Genomic DNA, 4,734 nt, shown 5'->3' with positions numbered 1-4,734 from the left:
AGGCCATGCAAGAGAAAGGTATAAAGTGAAAAATATAGAGGGCTGAGGACTTGGGGTACATTAAGATGTGAGGCAAACAGAGAGTGAACTGGGTCTATACAGGAGACTGAGAAAGATGCCGGAGGTAAGAACACCAGGAAATGGTCCACCTCCTGAGACAAGCCGATCATGTGCAACACCGAGCCCAGGAGTGCCGTCCAGGTACGCACACCAGGTGGGATTCCTCATTGCATCCTGTGACCCTGTCACACTGGCCACAAACTGACTGAACCAGAGATCCATGCCCAAGAACCTATGGGAACTCTTATATTGGTCAATGGATGCCACACCCAATGCCTTCTCTTTGGATCACACACACACACACACACACACACAGTGCAGAGTCAATCAACACAGAAACTTAGCAGGCAGTAACTAAAGTCTGGGAAGAATCCACGAGGTGGAGATAAGAGGGAAGAAAGATGCCCAGCCAGCGTGGCCCAGTGGTTGAGCATCAATCTATGAACCGGGAGGTCACGGTTCCATTCCTGGTCAGAGCACCAGGTGGTGGGCTCCATCCCCAGTGTGGGGTGTGCAGGAGGCAGCCAATCAATGATTCTCTCTCATCATTGATGTTTCTATCTCTCTCTCCCACTTCTTTCCCCTCTGGAATCAATAAAAAATATATTTTCTTTAAAAGAGAGAAGAAAGGGGTAGCACATAATAGGAAAAGCAACAAAGTGGAGTCCTTTACAGGAAGGGCAGAGAGAAGTATTCTGCAGAAACCATCTGCAGTGTGTTGGGAACCTTCTCATGCCTCGAAGCCTGTCTGCTTCACAACTGAAAGGGTTTTCCATCTCATTGCTGTCCTTCCTCTCCTCATCATAAAGTCCCCACCACAGGTAACCCAGGAGTGACCCCTACAGCTGCCTGGTCAGGGTGAGTGCTGGTGGCCTGGGGCAACGTGTCTGAGTCACACTTCTTGTCACTTCCCCAACCAGGGAATAAGGCATAAAAGGCGCCTCAGAGCCACTGGGGGTCAGGAGCACATACCTAGTTCCTGTTGGGGACGCTGGTCTTAGACTAGAGGCGCTGACATCTCTGCCACGCTCGCTGCCTGGACCTGAGTTGGGTGAGTGCTCCTGTCTCCAGGAATTGAGAGCCCTCACTTGGGCCCAAACCACTGCTACTTTTTGCCTGTGCTGGTTTAAATATATATATTTTTTAATGATTTGAGAGAGGAAGGGGAAAGGAGAGAGATAGAAACATAATGATGAGAGAGAGCCGTTGATCAGCTGCCTCCTGCACACCCCTCGCTCATGTCCCCTACTGGGGATGGAGCCCGGGCTTGTGCCAAAACTGGGAATCGAACCATGACCTCCTGGTTCACAGCTCCACGCTCAGCCATGGAGCGACCCGGCTGGGCGCCTGTGCTGCTTTTTATCCAGTGTCTTTAGACCCCTGTGAGCCGGGGAGGAGCGCAGTGAGGCGCAGGCTGCAGTTGGGAACGCCTGGTCCTTCTGCCCTTCATCGGAACTTCCTTCCCCTTTTGTCAAAGGTCCCAGTGCTGCCAGCACGTCGTCTGAGCCCTGCCCCATGCACCTCTGCCTCAGCCACAGCCCAGCCCTGCAGCAGCTCCCGCAGGCTGGACCAGGGGAGCTGCGGTCGCAGCCGTCCTTTCGCTCCTGCTTGGCCCGACCTCCCGGACCCCAGAGACCCAAGAAGCAGGTGGTGTTCGCAGACAGGAAGGGGCTCGCGTTGACGTCGGTGCGCAGGTTTGAAGAGGCTGTGGGCAGAGACTCCGAAGAGGGCGCGTATCCCGTGGCCAGTTTCCCGCGCGCAGCAACCACCCACACGCTGGGCATCCCGGCACCCGGCCCGGACTCCGCGGGTCTCCCGGTACCTGCGGACTCCGAGCTGGTGCCCAGAGCAGCGCGCCTTGCAGGGAACCTTCCTGCGAGGCACCCTGCGGGGCAAGGGCTGCGATTCTAGAAGCCAGTGCAGACGCTCATCACCTTTGATACTTGGGGCTCCTTCAAAGAAGTGCGCTGGGTTCCCACGCCCCGTTTTTTTGCGGGCGAGACTGACCGCTCCGCCTACAGGCGGTGTTGCCTCCAGGTCCCCCAAGACCGGTGGGCACCATGCGTCTCTGCTTCTCTCTCGTGTGCTCAACAGCTTTGGGGGAACAGTAACCAAGGACAAAACTGTTGTGTGTACTCAGTTCACAGTCCTGCACATCAGAACGACATTGAACTCCGTGGGCCTACAGATCGGGGGAGCCCTGGGGGTACTGTTGCCGCACAGGCAAAGCTTGAATTCCTTGCGCAGGAAACTTCGTTCAGACCCTTCTGGCTCCGGGTCGCACAGTGGGGAGACAGGATTCAGCCCCAAACCACGCAGAAGGCCCTGAATGCCTTGCACTCTGGTCTCCCTCACTTCCTGACCAGAGGGAAGAGATTTCCTCCAGGAAACCTGGGAATGGCGCCCTTTATGGTTTGCAGGGACGCCCTTGGAGTGCGGAAGCAGAAGAAATGGAAATAAAGCTTTTAGATGTGATTAAAAGGCCTGGCAGAGTGTCTGGAAGGACTGTGTGGGAGGCGGCGGGGAAATGTGCTCCTTCCCTGTCCTCTCCGCCTGGAAAGGGCTAGTTTTCTGGCTACATTCTTGCAATTATCTTGTGTCATTGAAATTATCTTAGGTTGTCAGCTTCTGCCTAAAGCAACTTACCTTAAAGCATTCTCAACCGTTCATGTTGTAAAAACTTAGCACCCTCCACCCCCCACCCCTGCCACCCTTTATCAGCTAAGAGTCTGGAAAAACTCTGCCTCAAATGTATATATAGTCGAGTACATTTTTTGGAGTATCTTTTACCTAGACCCAGAAGCTGGACTTTTGTTCTTATAAACAACAGCAACAACAATTTTTGTTCCCACACTTTCCTTGTATCATTCACACCGTTTTGAAACTGCATACTGAACAATTTGCCTGCCTCAGGATCTGGGAAGGGTGCGACAGGACTCGCCATGGGCCCGGCTGGCTTCTAGGCTGGCCACACCTGGGGCACCCAGAACGAATGGGTTGGAGTAATACATGAGTATTTGTGCCAAGTATGCCTCTAGCTTCAATTTCCAGTGTCCTGGGAATCGTTAGTCTTTGGAAGATTTTAACCTCTTATCAAAGATCATTCATTCTCTCAGATGATAATTCATGGATGATAAATCCTATATAATAAAAGCCTAATATGCAAATTATACCCTGGACCAGGAGTTCAACCAAGGGGTGGGGGCGGCAGCAGTGGTGGCAGTCGGCCAGGGGAAGGGAGGTGCCCCTGGCCAGTAGCCACTAGGGACCCTACCTGTGCAGGAATTTCATGCACTGGGCCTCTAGTTTTAAATAAAAGTGTTGCTTTAAGAATATTTTAAAAAAATCTTTTGATTCTTGACTTCTTGAGCTACATTGGTTTGTGCCAGTGGCAGGCTAAATAAATGCAGTCATAGTGGTTAAGCAAGCAACATTGCTTTATTTCTTTTTCTGCCTGCCCCAGACACTCCCTGTGTGTTGCCAGATGGTTAACAGGGTAAAGACAGCCGAAGCCAAACAGGCCTGCTTCCAGGGACAGAATGAACACAGGGCAGCTTCCTCAACTGATAAGGAATGTTATTGAAAATGCCCTGTTTCCTTCCACTCCTGTCCTGTCTTCTAGTCCTGACTCCATTCAGGGATGATCAAGAAGAGGGTGCCCCGCCCCCCCAGGGTATGCTGCCAGGATTGGAGTTTGCTCTCTGAAATTAAAGCTGGTAAAAATAGACAGAAAACATGAGTAGCCAACTATAAAGGTGACTTGCCCCTGGAATGCATTGTACTATAGTTCTAATGAAACTAAGGTTTCTGAAATCTCATCGATGAGCCTCTGAAAAAAATGCAACTCAGGTCAAGGCCACTGGGGAGGGAAAGTCCTGGAAGACCTTGGGGGTCTGGCCTCACAGTCACAGGGGACCTGGAATCCAGACTTTCAATATTATCTCCAATGATGAAGTTACACGCACAAACACAGAAATAGCTAACAGGACTGAAAAAATATGCTACTGATTAGTCACCTTTGGATTTCACATTTGTGTCTTATTGCCTACAGTGCACTTTAAAGTAATGTTTTTATAAAGCCTTATTTTATAAATAGCACACTGTTTATTGCCCCCTTTTCTATTAAAATTGTTCATTTTGGAAATACACATCTGTACTAAATGCCACAACAGTAAACCTGTAATTCTTTTTTTTCCATAGTGATAATCTCAAAAAGATGAAAGTGGCCAATGACTCGCTTGACCTCTGAAACGTCCAGACTAAGATAAACCTGTCTAATTTATGACATTCTTTCCTATCTAGGTAATGTTTCCATCCAGTGAGCTCTGATAAATATCAATTTTTGCTCTTAAGAACCCTTTTTACTATTTTCCCACATACCCCCTATATTGTCTACCAAGTTTCATGCATTAAGTCAGTGGTTCTCAACCTTGGCTGCACATTAGAAATCACCTGGGAATCTTTTTAAAATTCTGATTTCTGGGCCTCATCAGGATTTTTTTTAATACTTTCAACAATTATTTAATTGAAGAGTAAAATAAAATTTGAATGTTAATACATGAAATTCACTGAAAAAAGACTGAACTATAGCTAACTGTAATTACTTCCTTAAATATTGATTCAATTTATATCATTCTTAAACTATAACGCTTGTTAATTTTTGTATCTGCAAAG

General features: G+C 48.8%; 1 long non-coding RNA gene across 1 annotated transcript; it reads left to right on the top strand.

Moving 5' to 3' along the window:
* Nucleotides 1-1,025: 1,025 nt before the first annotated feature.
* Nucleotides 1,026-2,535, top strand: LOC107183381. The gene is made up of 2 exons (XR_001514173.1): nucleotides 1,026-1,111; nucleotides 1,538-2,535. It is a non-coding gene; the product is annotated as an uncharacterized LOC107183381 (long non-coding RNA).
* The last annotated feature ends 2,199 nt before the right edge of the window (nucleotides 2,536-4,734 follow it).

The sequence above is a fragment of the Myotis davidii genome, unplaced genomic scaffold (genome assembly GCF_000327345.1).
Source record: "Myotis davidii unplaced genomic scaffold, ASM32734v1 scaffold93, whole genome shotgun sequence".
Lineage (NCBI taxonomy): Eukaryota > Metazoa > Chordata > Mammalia > Chiroptera > Vespertilionidae > Myotis > Myotis davidii.
Note: the sequence above shows the minus strand (reverse complement) of the source record. Positions and strands in the feature narration are given on the sequence as shown.